Source organism: Nicotiana tabacum, chromosome 15 (genome assembly GCF_000715075.1).
Source record: "Nicotiana tabacum cultivar K326 chromosome 15, ASM71507v2, whole genome shotgun sequence".
Taxonomy (NCBI): domain Eukaryota; kingdom Viridiplantae; phylum Streptophyta; class Magnoliopsida; order Solanales; family Solanaceae; genus Nicotiana; species Nicotiana tabacum.
This window is the reverse complement of record NC_134094.1, coordinates 28968412-28984606: the sequence shown is the minus strand read 5'-3', so window position 1 is coordinate 28984606 and position 16195 is coordinate 28968412.

The following is a 16195-nucleotide window of genomic DNA, read 5'->3' as shown; positions in this document are numbered from 1 at the left end:
ATGATGAATTCCTTGTGCTTTCACTTCTCCAACTCCTTCTTAGCCTCCTTACGTCTTAGATGTGTCAAAACCCCCAAAAAATAACGTTTTTCCATGTATATATACCAAGTAGGGTCGGGCCTAGACGAAAACACCCTCTCCTGCGCGAAATAGGACAAATACTCTGTAAAAATTGCACAAGCATGCTGCATGGGGCGACGTGCCATGCGGGGAATTAGTGGGGAAATCCAGAGAGTTGAAATTTTTCAGGCAGTAGGAATTTACACAGGCGCAGTGCGGTGCGCCACGCACCGCGGTTGCACTGTTTTCTCAGAGTACGAATTTAACTTGACTTTTTTATATCCGGACATGGTTTCGTTCCACGAACGCGATCTCGGCTTAATCCCTTGGGTTTTTACTCAGACTTCAAAGCTCCAAATCACTCAAATTCATTCCGTAATATCTACATAGCTCAGAATTCTCCTACAACGCATAAAACACATAATTAATGCAAAACACTAGCGATTAAAGCTCAAACTCAATTAAAGTGCAGAAAATTAGAGTGCAATAAGCGACTAAAACATGAGATTATGGTCTATCATCAGTATATTGGGACAGGGTCCCGGGGGCCTTGGGTGTGCTTCGGATTGAGTCGGGTCATTTTGGACTTTGGTTGAATTACTGAACTTGTTGCTACTTTGGTGTCATCGCACCTGCGGAGGGTTTAGCCGCAGGTGCATAAGGAGTGATCGCAGAAACGACCTGGAGTGATCTTGGCAGTGATCGCAGATGCGAGGTTCTTTCTACATTTGCGAGCTTGCAGGTGCGAGGAAATTGGTCGAATATGCGGATGAGGCCAGGGAGGCCTGGGTCGTAGGAGCGGAGGTCCCTCTGCATGTGCGAGTTCACAGGTGCGCCGAGTATTCGTAGAAGCAGATGCGCAGGTGCGCATGTTGCTCCGCAGAAGCAGACTTGCCCGACCTTAGTTGGAACTGCACCTGTGATGGATTTTTCTGTAGGTGCGACCCTAAGCCTGCAGAGGCGAGGATCGCTGGGCAGTGACTGAAACAACCGACCCAATGTACTTAATAAGTAACAGGACCAACCTTGGGCTGAAAGCAGTGACGAGCTCATATATGTACAGTCCAAATCCAGATAATAACAATAGTAGCTCAAAGAGAGATAATAACATTACCTGCACTCACTGCTGGTATGTCAGATTCCAGAGAGGCGGATCCTGCCCAAACGCTAAAATAAGCCAATCATGGCATGCTGCGGCGTGCAGCCCGATCACATAAATATCACTCAGATCAGGCCCTCGGCCTCACTTAGTCATCAATCTCTCCAATCTCTAAGGCTCACAAAACCCGTGCCAATCAGCACAAACAGTTATACATGATGTAACAACAATGATAACATAGACTGCGATATGGTAACCAAATGATGATCGTGGATGAGTATACAATTAAAATTTAAGTAAATAACTCAACAACAATAAAAGACCTCTGTGGGTTCCAACAGTACCAGCATATAGCCTAAGCATGATTTTTACCAGGAATCACAGCTCACTTTCGCTAACACATGGAGAATACATGAGTAATAACAAGATTAGATCACTGCAGAGTTCCACGGAAACAATCTAGTCACAATTACCACGGTGCATGCCCACACACCCGTCACCTAGCATGTGCGTCACCTCAATATTAATCACATAACACAGAGTTCGGGGATTCATACCCTTAGTATCAAGTTTGGAAATGTTACTTACCTTAAACCATGCAAATCCCTACTCCAACAAGACCTTGCCTCGTGAATCGGCATCCGGACAACTTAAATCTAGCCGCAAACAACTTTATACAATCAACACTTACTATAGGAATCAATTCTATATGATAAAGCTAGGTGCTTTAACAAAAGTCAAAAAGTCAACCAAAAATGTCAACCTCGACATATCTCGGAATCCGACAAAATTAACAAAATCTGAACACCCATTCAACAACGAGTCCAACCATACCGAAATAATTCAATTTTCATCACCACTTGACCTTCCAATCCTCAAATTATAGTTTATAAAGTTTCACAAAGTTTCCCCAATTTTTCCAACCCAAAAAACTAATTAAATTGTTAAAACAATGATATATTCATGTATTTAACCAAATTCGAGTTAGAACCACTTACCTGAATTAACTTCTTGAAAATCCTTTCAAGAATCACCCAAATCCCAGGTTTGTAGCTCAAAATATGATAAATGGGTTCAAACCCTCGATTTTGATATTTTAATAGTCAGTCCATTGATTACACATCACGATCGCAGATAAATCCACGTGATTGCGAAGAACAAAATCCTTAGGGGCAAAAAAGCCCTTCTACGTGAATGCACCCTTAAGCTGGCGAACGCGGTGACCCAACTTTCACACCTACGCGATCGCGGACCTACTCACGCAACCGCGAAGAAAAATGCGTTTGAATCCCAAACCTCACTTACCATCTTAGTGAACGCGTTCATATACCCGCGTTCACGTAACACAGAATCTCAGAACTACGCGATCGCGTCTAACATATCGTGAACACATAGAAAAAGTGCCTAGCTTCCAAAAAGACTCTACGTGATCGCATCCCTCTTCTCGCTATAGCAAAAGAGGAAACCAGAAGCACAAATATCAGCAATCCAACAAAGTCCAAAATGAGTCTGAACTTGATTCGAATCACACCCGAGGCACCCGAGGCCCCATCAAAATATACCCACATATCCTAAAATATCATACGAACTTTCTCGAAACCTCAAATAACATCAAATAACACTAAAACCACAAATCGCACATCGATTCAAGCCTAATGAACTTATAAACTTCTAACTTCCAAAACTAATGCTGAAACATACCAAACCAACTGCAATTAACTTCAAATTTTACACAGAAGTCATAATTGACAAAACGGACCTATTCCAACTTCCGAAACCAAAATCGGATCCCGACACCCACAAAGTTAGCTCTCGGTCAAACTTCTCAACTCTCCAAACTTCAACTTTTCTAACTTTCACCAATTCAAGTCAAAATGAGCTACGAACCTTCAAATCAATATCCGGACACACTCCTAAGTTCAAAATCACCATATAGAGCAATCGGAATCATCAAAACTCCATTCCAGAGTCATTTACACATAAGTCAATATCTGGTCAACTCTTTCAACTTAGGCTTCCAACCTTGGGACTACAGGTCCCAATCCATTCTGAAACATCTCCGGAACCAAACCAACTATTCCGGCAAGTCACATATCAACAATTGAGCATAGAATAAGCAATAAATAGGGGAACAGGGCTACAATACACAAAACGACTGGTTGGGTTGTTACATGGACCCATTTTTACTTGTTTAGGACCACAAATCTAAAAATCTTTACTTTTTCTTGAACTTTGTACCTAGTCAAACAGGTTCACATAAATTAGAACGGAGGAAGTATAAACTCATATTTCTATGTTTATCCAATTAAGTAAATCATCAAATACTAATTACCATACTTGTGTTCTATTCACCACCAAACATCCTTAGACATGTTTAAACATTAACTTATTGACTATTGATATAATGATGATTGACGAACATATGTAGAGTGATTTTATGAATAAGATTTTTAATCTATTGATTTAATGATAATTAAATCAATAATAAAATTCTAAGAATAATGATACCGAGTGAAACGTCCTAAACGAAAATTATAGAGGAATAATTTAATAAATATAAGTTTGTGAAAAAGAAAAATTCATCATGAACAATTATTTGAATGTTCTCAAAAATATTATATTTATTATTATAAAAGCATGAATACAATGTCGGTTTACAAAAATAACCTTATAATATTAAGCATAATAAGTCATAATAAAAGGACATAACCGAAATTCTAGATATTAGCCTTATAATCTTATTAGTTTTAGGACATAATACTACACGTTAGGAATCCTACATGATTATCTTTAGGAATCCTATAAGTATAATTACTTTCGGACTGTCTAATTCATATAAAATTGAACAAGTAAATATCTTTAGTCATGTAATCCTATTACTTTTAGGATATACTTCATAAAAATTCTTATTACCAATTTAGTTTGATAATGTATTATAATGTCCCATTACTAATTCAATTTGAGAATATATTATACTGTCCAAATCCATTTAGAAAAATGAGAGCATGTATTATTATAAAAGCATAAATACAATATTAATATATCAAAATAGCCCTAAAATATTAAACGAAAGAACTCATAGGGAAAGGACATAACTGCAACAACCTATTTTTTGGACTACAATACCTTCTATGCTAATTTTTAATATTTAAGATTTTAAAATTAATAAAATTTTATCTATTAAATTCTTATTAAAAATATGTATGAAGGTTTAATAAAACCAATTTCATAAGAATCCTCTATATTGGCAATACATTACCACTACATAATGTCCAATACGAAGAAAAAATAAAAGTAATACTAAATGAAATACATAAAGAGTTGAAATTGAGAAAAACAAATATCCCCACGAAAATATATTTTTATATTATATTTTAACTATTTTTCTACTCAAATAATATTTTATTATCAATTTTTCATGTAATATTGAAAATACTCAATTATTAAACAACAACTAAGAAAATATTTAAGAATATAAATGTGTGAGAAAGAGAAAAAATGGTTGGTAAGAGTCAGTACCACTAATGATTCTACAAACATAAAGATCTAAAAGTGAAATATCGTATCAATCTTTTACTCTTTGAAAAATATTTTTTGGTGGATAAAATTATAATTAAGATTAAATATTCAAAACAAGAGATGAACTAATATTAAGATCTGAATCAACATAGAATAAATTATTTCTTATGTTAAAATTAAATAATTAAATTTTTTAATTAATTATTTAACAAGAGAATCCAATTCAATTATTTTTTAAAATTATCATATGAGTAAAATTCTTATTCAAGTTAAAAAAATCTTAGGGTACATAAATGTATTCCATAAAAAGATCATTAGAATACAAAGTAAAAAAGGTTAGTATATTATTAAGAATCAAAATGCTATACAAGTGTCTGAGGAAGCACAATCAAAGCTAAATCCTAAACAAGAGCAAGTTTTCAAGACTATATTATAAAAAATCGACTATAGTATAACGAGATTATTCTTTGTAGATGCCTCCGGCGGAATCGAAATAATATTTCTATGTCATGCATTACTTGCAAATATCATATCAAAGGGCATCACATTGTTAGCAATAATAGCAAGTGGTGTACCAACAACGATTTTATTGTGAGACCAACCACTTTAGATTTGATATACCTCTTCAAAAAACTTAAATAACCATCACAAATATATCGAAATAATTGCCCGAAGTTCTAGAGACATATTAGATATTAATGAACCGTTTGGTGACAAATTAATGGTTTGTGAGGTGATTTTAGTCAAGTACTTCCAGTAGTTCCAAAATCGACAAAAGTAGAGACTGTAAAAGCTAGCTTGCCAAAGTTATACTTCTGGCCTCAAAAGAAAAAGATTCAACTGATAAGAAATATAAAGTAAGAACAGATCCAGTATTCAGTATTTTCTTGCTTCGTGTCGGAAACGAAGAAGAGCATCCAAATGATTTGGTTCTTCCCGAACACTTAGTTATCAATCTCATTGGTAATAGTAGTGCATTTAATAAGAGAAATATTTCTATCATTAGATTAAAACGTAATTTGTGCAAATGACATGATAGAATTAAAAAGATATCTTAACTAGCAGAAATTAATATGTTGATCACCTAAATAAAAGATTGATTGCAAAATTTTAAAGTAAAAACAAATTGTTTTTCAGTTTTTGACTCAGTAGAAAATGATACCAATAATTACTACCAAGAAGAATACTTAAGTACTTTAATACCAAATGGCCTTCTACCATACGTGTTTGTTGTCAAGTTTCTTATTTCTTACGAATGTTAGTGTCACCGTATATATAATATACTAAGTTCAAATTGATCTTCCATTGTATATAGGTTAATTTTAAAGAAATATATGCATGTCATGCTACTGAAAAACTTAAATACGCCAAATAGCTTATGTAATAGCACACATATGGTATATAGAAGTTTTGACAACAACGTCATACATGCAAAAATTATGATACTGGTTAATATGCTTCTAAGTATATTCTTATCCCTAAATTCAACTTTCGTCTTTCCGTAACTAAGGAATATCCTTTTAAATTTGAGTGAAAATAAGTTTTAGCATGTTTATGTTTTGCAAATATAATGTCACGACACAAAATACCTTAAAGGCCGTGATGGGGCCCAACGTCGCCATCAGGCATGCCAACGGTGAATTATCGACTTAATTACTCATTTTAAAAATTTTGAAATCGTAAATCCCATTAAATAAATAAAATAAACATCGGGTACTCGTAGGAACCAGTGAATTCTCATTATAAATTTTCGTATAAAATATGAATTATAAGGTAAAATGATAAGAATGACGTGAACTACAATAATGAAAACCCAGTAAGAACCTTCAAAATCCGGTGTCACAAGTGCATGAGCATCTACCAAAAAATATAATAAAATACAGCATCTGTCTGGAATACAAGCTAGACAGGAGAATGTAAATAACTTTGATGGAGACTCTATATGCTGCGGATTGTAACATGGAATGCAGCTCACCATAAAGTCCCCGCAATAGCCGCGCCTCTTCGCCCTAAAGACACACACATACATACATACATACATATATATATATATATATACATACATATATATATATATATATATATATATATATATATATATATATATATATATATATATATATATATATATATATATATATATATATACACACACACACACACACACACACACACACAACGTAAATCAAGGCATACCCAGTAAGTATCTAGCCAAACCCTAGAGAAGTAGTGACGAGGGATCGACATTAACACTTACTAGTGGTCTAATAAATCAAGTACAACCGAAAGTAAACAAGTGTGAGGCATGGTAAAGACAGTGTAAACAAAGTTAAGCACCTGGTATGATCCTCCTCTGAACAATAAACGCAAGCCCTCAATTATCGATCACCTCCTCAACCGGAATATATGTGGAAAATGGTCCCCACCAGATAGATAGTCGCAACTCAAATCAGGAAAACTCACGGATACGATGGCTTTTGTCAAATATTACGCACGACGTTGATGAGGCGAAGGACCTGATCCCATAAGAGTATTTATAAAAATGTCGAGGTGTACGACCCAATCCCAAAATAATGTGTGCATTGCCGAGGGTCGAACGACACGAACCATAGATGCATCTATTATACTACCAAGGCGAATGGCCTGCTCCCATGAGAATATGATACTTTAACGGGTCCTTGACCCCACTCACGAAGATATGTGTGAGTTATGAAATGTAAAGAAGCTTTTCAATGAAAACGCACAACGCGCGAGAATTTCGTTAGGGAAAACACAAATTATTCTGCGGATTATCAAGTAGCCCGTCACCTCATACAATAGTGAGTCCATCACCCTATACAAGTCTGGTCTCAAGTTGAAATGCGAAATAAAGGAATTAAACGAGCAAAGATAACTCAAATAGTACAATTATAGCATGGCGTGCACCTAAGTCTACCCGGACATAATCAGGAATTCTAGCATACGCACGGACACCCGTCACCTCATACGTGCGTAGCTCCCACAACATGTAGCACATAAGAATATAACACCTACAGGGTACATTCCCCCTCACAGGGTAAGACATGAGACTTACCTCGCTCCGAAGTTCCATAACCGGCTCCAATGCCTCTCCAATTCTTCAATTCAAAGCCAAATGACCCGAATATAGTCAAACAATGTGCAAATCAATCAAAATATACTCCAATACTTATAACTAATCAATTTATAGCAATTCCCAACTCTGTTCGAAAAGTCAATAAAGTGAACCCTCGGTCCACGTGCCCAAATTTCAAAACTTTTCGAAGATAAACTTTACCCATAACATTACGAACTCGAATAAATGATTTACTCCTAATTCCATTTCCAAAATCGTGGTTAAAATCCAAAAATACCAATTTCTAGGTTTTCTCTTGAAATCCCACAATTTCCATATAAAACTCAGGTATTTAACTCATAATAGGTGAAACTTACTTACATTGCAATAGATGATGAAAATCTCCCCTTGAAGCTCTCCAAAAATCGTTCAAACCAAGAGAGAATGAAAGAAAATGGGCCAAATCCCGTATAAATCAAGTTTGCCCATGCCCGTCCTTCTTCGCGATCGCGGGAGAATCTTCTTGATCGCGAAGGCTAAAAATTCACTGCCTCCAAAATTCCTCTACGTGTTCGCGACCAAATGGCCGTTTTCGCGAAGCCTTCTGACCCCTGCCCTTCGTGTTCGCAGGCCACGAGCCACGTTTGCGAAGGCTTAACGCCTGGCAGGCCCCAGCTCCCCTTCCTCTTCGCATTCACGACCACCAAGTCGCGTTCGCGTAGTCTACTCCAGCCTCTGCTCCGCGTTCGCAATGGGCAAATTCCAGCAGCCCCAAAATCCTTGGCGAACCTGTGAACCCCTTCGCATTTGTGAAGAACAAAACTAGACACCAGCAACAGTAAATCATCCAAACTTGGTCTGAAACCACCTCGAATCACACTGAGGCCCACGGGACCCGGTCTAATCACACCAACAAGTCCAAATACCTTGATAAAACTTATCCAAAGGCTCTAAAAGCCACAAATAACATCAAAATCTTTCTTACAACTTCCAACTTATAAACTTCGACGAACGCATCCGAATCATATAAAAGTATTCCGGAATGCCGCTAAACTTTAAGTAGAAGTCATAAATCATGATACGAAACTATTCCAAGACTCGGAATCACAAACGGACATCGATAACATCATAATCCACTTCAAACTAAACTTATGAAATTCTAAAACCTTTAAATGCCAACTTTCCACTACAAATGCTGAAATGCTCCCGGCGGTCTGATACATAACCCGAACATACGCCCAAGTCCGAAATCATCATACTAACATATTGGAAGCTTCAAATCCCGATTCCGAGGTCATTTACTAAAAATTCCAACCTCAGTCAATTTTTCCAACTTAAAGCTTCAGAATTTAGAATTTTCCATCCAAATCAACTACGAACTTCTCAAAATTTAGTTCCGACTAAGCGTACAATTTAGAATACATGAAGTGAAACTACTTAAAGCCTCAAACCTCCGAACAACACGCTGGAGCTCAAAACGACCGGTCGTGTCGTTACATTCTCCCCCACTTAAATATACGTTCATCCTCGAACATGCTAAGAACTGCTCCGGAGTTGCCCCAAAATCACTGTTTAACACCTTGTGCTCCTACTCGTGCCACCACAACCCAGTTGAGCACATTAGCTCGAGCCAGACTGAAGATCCTCCCTTTTATTTAGTCAATAAGCCTTAGAACCAAATTTTAACCTCTGAATTCTTGTACAAGACCTGATTTTAACATACGAACACTGTATCAATCACTACACACCGCACCAAAAGATGATCATACACTTTTACTGAATTCACACCATGCACCACATGATTCACATACCCATAATAACATCCTCCGACCATAATAGCCACAATTTCACGAATCTGATGCCCGCAATACGCCTCATAACACATGTAAGCCCTGCCCCAATTCTTACAATACTTCCATGATGAACGAGATGTGTAACAACTCATAACCACCTGGCAAATCGATATATCATGGAGTCTCTCCTCCTGACAAGAACTATTACCTCATTCTGAACTGAATAACGATATTTTCCCTTTAACATATCCTACTTGAATCTGATCGCACAGATCTCAGGTCCAATAACCTCATCTCACCTAGTACAAGCTGTTTGGGCAATAAGCCATCTCAAACACTGACCAAGATCTCATATGACGCCATCAATACGCCGGCAAGCTACAACCCGAATATGACATATGAGGGAGAATGAACTCTGGAAGAAGAACTACCCGGCACGCATAACGAATAAAACGGCTGAAGAAATGCTATGAACCTATCTCAGAGAATGAGAAACAAATACACAAAAAATAAGTATGGGGAATTGTACTCAGCGTCTCACTGTTACGGCGGGTAACCCGATCCACACATGATACAGTTGCGGCGTGCAACCCGATCCAAACAACATACCCGTGGCTGCGTGCCACCTGATCCACTCATAACAATCAATAAGGAAATATTTATCGAGCCATAATGCTCATACCTACGGAATGCCCGAATATCGACCACAAGTACGCCAAGTGCATAATACAACCTTGGGGAGACGGGTAGCGCCATACGCTACAAAAACCCAAGCACGACTAAGGTGCAATATATGATCTGTATCTCGAGAGCCATCCTGCTCATATAACACCACACACTACACGAGATCACAACACACGTATGAATAATCAAACCATCTCACAACTAACTTGGCAAAATATAGTATTACCTGGAATACCTGACAACGTGAATAACGCCCAACACTCGAGGACTCCACCAAAAGCAGTACTATGCTGAATGAACAAATCTGATATGGTGTAAATATACTAGCGGACCTCAAGCCTATTATGCTTATCCGATACTAGGCTAATAACCTTCTAAGGATCCATAATAACCCTATTCATGACACACACGAGCAGTCGTCCAATCCGGAACAAACTCCCATATTCCACAACAAAAGAAATGGAGTTCCTTTCAGGCGTAAACTCTCACATTAGCAATAGTACCAGAATCTCCATACTTGGTTTAAATCCTTAACAATCAAGTGACTAACATGTCACACTTACACAAAATTCCCCGTGGGACACACTCCCACGACCTTCAGCACCAGGTAGCATAGTCTGCATATCCACGCCTCCAACCATACAAATTTGATAGTGCAAAAAAGAATCTGCAAATTAATACACAATGCCTCTTCCACAGAACACCATTCTCAGGCGACACTGAGATAATGATAGCTTACTCTGAACACCTAAATTCTCCCCTGCCCATCTGAGCTCGTAAAATTCTTATCAGCACCGAGCCGCAACCTTGATCCTCAACTTCTAATTCCCATGCCGCTCACTGCACCCATTATGCCGCTATGCTAGAGTATAAGAATTCACCATAACACTTGAACTACTAGTAGAATAAACACCCCATTGGCTAGAAACCTTTCACTTAACTTATTTCAGAAGAACCATCGCAACACGCAACTGAATTCTCATAATCGCAGAAAATATAAACCTCCAGTCGTGATCTAAACCGTCATAACTCCTCTGGAATACATTTACACATAACAAGGCCATTTGAATCAAATACCTCCCAAATCAATCAAATTATGGTGGTTGTCAAGCCCGCACGTGCAACCACAAACCACCTGTATAACTTAATACGCGGAAGGAACTGATCATTGATGGTAGACTATAATTTCATATCTTAGTCGCTTATTGCACTCTAATTTACTGCACTTTAATTGAGTTTGAGCTTTAATCACTAGTGTTTTGCACTTATTGTGTGTTTTATGCCTTGTAGGAGGATTCCGAGCTGTGTAGATGTTATAGAATGAATTCAAGTGATTTGGAGCTTTGAATTCTGAGTAAAATCCTAAGGGATTAAGTTGGGATTGTGTTCGGGGGTAGAAAATCACATCTGAATATCAAAAACGCAAGAAATATCCGGACTCTGACAAAAAAACACTAGCGCGGCGCATGGGGCGGCAAGTGGTGCGCCGCACCTGTGTAAATTCCTACTGCATGATAGATTTTAACTCTCTGGATTTCCACACTAATTCCCTGCATAAAGCGTCTCCCCATGCGATGCACCTGTGCAATATTTACAAAGTATTTGTCCTATTTCGCGGAAGAGAAGGTGTTTTCGTCTAGGCCCGACCCTACTTGGTATAAATACATGGAAAACGTTATTTTTGGGACTTTTGACACATCTAAGACCTAAGAAGACTAAGGAGTAGGTGGATAAGCGAAAGTACAAGTAATTCATCATTCAATCCTCATTCAAGACAAGAGTTTGGATCGATTTATGTTTTTCTTTATATTTGTGATGAATTACTCCATATGTATGGAGTAGTTTTATTTAGGAATTGAAGAATTTGGTTTATTGATATTTGTTGTGGATGTTAACTCTAGTTTTTATGTATTGAATCATTTTGGGTGTTTTAATTATTGCATCTATATTCACATGTTCATGTAATCGAGAGAGGCATAACTTGTGATGTTTTTGCATTATCTTGTTGGTTGAGTTCATTAATTCTCCTTAGTAATCGAAAGAGGCTAGTTGAATTATTTATTAAACCTAGTTAGGAGGATAAGTGAAAGAGGTTCTCCTAAAGACCAGTCCGCTACGAATTCTTGCATATCTTCACCAAGCTTATATTGGTTCATATTGTGAAGTTGAGACTTAATCGAGAGGGGAGTTTCTACTAAATGTTTGAGCTAATAATTGAGTGAATTCGAGAGACTCACTTGAACATTAGAAGTGAATTAACTAGAGTTAAATCCCAACAAATTATCTTGCACCTATCCAATCAACCCCTATTTTCTCACATTGATATCTTCGTTGCTTACTTTTGTTCGATTGTCATTAGTCAATTATCGCTAAATTCTTACTCCCTCTGTTCTAATTTATGTGAACCTGTTTGACTGGGCAAGGAGTTTAATAAAAAGATGAAGACTTTTTGAAATTGTTTTTTTAATCAAGTCAAAAAGGGGCCCAGAGTATTTGTGTGGTTATAAAAGCTTCTCATTAAGGGTAGAATTGTAAGTTTAAGCTAAATTATTTCCAAATTTAGAAATGGGTCATTCTTTTTGGAACGGACCAAAAAGAAAATAGGTTCACATAAACTGGAATGGAGGTAGTAGTTAATTTTAGCTTTAATTCACAAAATTCTCAACTATTGATCATCTTGGATAGCAATCTAGCTACAAACTATAATAATACTGTTTAAACTCAATCCATGTGGATATGATATTATATTATACTATATTTGACTAGCGAGCATATTTAAGTGTATGTTTTAAGCTCGTCAATCATTGCCACAATCATGTTGATTCAAACCATTACTAACCGACCCCACTTTTTCCAGTTTATTCTTGACTTGCCTTAGAAATAATAATAGCTCCATTCGAAAACATACAAAACTCAACAACACTCATCGCGAGTGACCCAATTCACGAGACCACATCATATCGATATCCACAAACCATCTCATTCGCTCTCACGCATACAATAGCATCTCCAACTGGTATACCCATTCTAAAAGACCTTATGTGAATCCAAAACTGCTTCTCCCATTCCCCCAATACTATCTCGCAGACTCGATGATAACATAGGAAACTCCCCAAGTATTCTTCACACTCTACTATAAAATCCCGACTTGCTCATGACTCGTGAGACCTATGTGAACCTAGAGCTCTGATACCAAGTTGTCACGACCCAAAATTCCCTAAAGACCATGATGGTGCCCAACGTCACCGTCAGGAAAGCCAATGGTGAATTATCGACTTAATTACTCATTTTAAAAATTCTAAAATCGCAGATCCCATTAAATAAATAAAATAAACATCGGGTACTCGTAGGAGCCCGTGAATTCTCTTTATAAATTTTTGTATAAAGTATGAATTACAAAGTAAAATGATAATAATTACGTGAACTACAATAACGAAAACCAAGTAGGAACCCCCAAAACCCGGTGTCACAAGTGCGTGAGCATCTACCAAGAAATATAATAAAATACAATATCTGTGTGGAATACTGTTAGACATGAGAATGTAAATAACTCTGATGGAGACTCTGTATGCTGCGGATCCTAACATGGAATGCATCTCGCCATAAAGTCCCAATACCAGTGACTCTGCGCCCAAAAGACCACCGCAAATATACGTGTGAGTTATGAAATGTAAAGAAGCTTTTCAATGAAAACACACAACGCGCAAGAATTTCGTAGGGGGAAACACAAATTATTCTGCGTATTATCAAGTAGATCATCACCTCATACAATAGCGAGTCCATCACCCTATGCAAGTCTGGTCTCAAGTCGAAACGCGAAATAAAGGAACTAAACGAGCAAAGATAACTCAAATAGTATAATTATAGCATGGCGTGCACCTAAGTCTACCCGGACATAATCAGGAATTCTAGCATACGCACGAACACGCGTCACCTCATACGTGCATAGCTCGCACAACATTTAGTACATAAGAATATAATACCTACGAGGTAAATTTCCCCTCACAGGGTTAGACAGGAGACCTACCTCACTGCGAAGTTCCAAAACCGACTCAAATGCCCCTCCAATTCTTCAATTCAAAGCCAAACGATCCGAAACTAGTCAACCAATGTGCAAATCAATCAAAGTATACTCCAATGCTTATAACTAATCAATTTATAGCAATTCCCAACTTTGCTCGAAAAGTCAATAAAGTCAACCTTAGAGCCCACGCACCTGGATTTCGAAAATATTCGAAGATAAACTTTACCCATAACATTACGAACTCAAATATATGATTTACTCCTAATTCCATTTCCAAAATCGTGGTTAAAATACAAAAATACCAATTTCTAGGTTTTCTCTTGAAATCCCACAATTTCCATAAATATTCATGTATAAATCCATGTATAACTCATGTATTTAACTCACAATAGGTTGGAATTAGTTACTTGGCAATAGATGGAGAAAATTGTCCCTTGAAGCTCTCCAAATATCGCCCAAACCAAGAGAGAATGAAAGAAAATTTGCCAAATCCCGTATAAATCAAGTCTGCCCAGGCCCGTCCTTCTTCGCGATCGTGGGAGAATCTTTGCGATCGTGAAGGCTAAAAGTTCACTGCCTCTAAAATTCCTCTACGTATTCGTGACCAAAGGGCCACGTTCGCGAAGACTTCTGACCCCTGCACTTCGCGTTCGCATGCCACGAGCCGCGTTCGCGAAGGCTTAACATCTAGCAGGCCCCAGCTCCCCTTCCTCTTCGCGTTCACGACCACCAAGTGGCGTTCGCGTAGGCTATTCCAGCCTCTGATCCGCATTCGCAATGGGCAAATTCCAGAAGCCCCAAAATCCTTCTTCGCGAACGCGTGAATCCCTTCGCGTTCGCGAAGAACAAAACCAGACACCAGCAACCATCAATAGCATATCATCTAAACTTGGTCTGAAACAACCCCGAATCACACTCGAGGCCCCCCGGAACCCCGTCCAATCACACAAACAAGTCCCAATACCTTGTACAAACTTATCCAAAGGCTCGAAACACCACAAATAACATCAAAATCATGATACGACGATCAAAATCTTTCTTTCAACTTCGGACTTCCAAACTCCGACGAATGCGTCCGAATCATATCAAAACATTTTGGAATGACGCCAAACTTTACGTGCAAGTCATAAATCACGATATGAACCTATTCCAAGGCTCCGAATCCCAAATGGACATTGATAACATCATAATCCACTTCAAACCAAACTTATGAAATTCTAAGACCTTCAAATGCTAACTTTCCACAACAAGCGTTGAAATGCTCCCGGGCCGTCTGATACTTAACCCGAACATTCGTATAAGTCCGAAATCATCATAAGAACCTATTGGAACCTTCAAATCTCAATTCCTAGGTCGTTTACTCAAAAGTCTAACCTCAGTCAACTCTTCCAACTTAAAGCTTCCGAATTTAGAATTTTCCATCTGAATCAACTCCGAACGTCCCAAAATTTAGTTCCGACTACGCGTAGAAGTCATAAATCACTGAATGACACGCTAGAGCTCAAAACGACTGGTCCGGTCATTACATATAATAAACAAAGTATAAAGTCAAACATCATAAATATTGGACTATATTTACCGCAATGTGTTTTCTTGCACGAACAACTGTATGTTTCACTTTCAAGAGGAATATCAAGGTCGACAACAAGAGTTTTGGTTAAGGCAGAGCAACCTACGTATTAGGAGGAAACATACATAAAATAATATTGTCCACAAAGAAGTGTTAGTTAAGATACCATCACATTAAATACTTTTAAACTATAATATATAATTGTCACGACCCAAAATCCTACCACATGCGTCATGATGGCACTTAGTCTCTAAGACTAGGTAAGCCGATTACAATAACAACTCAAGCCACTTTTTTATTTTTGAATTAGAAACATAGTTTAATACAAGTGTCGAAACCAAAAGTGGAAGTAAGCCTTTGTGGCAACAATTAT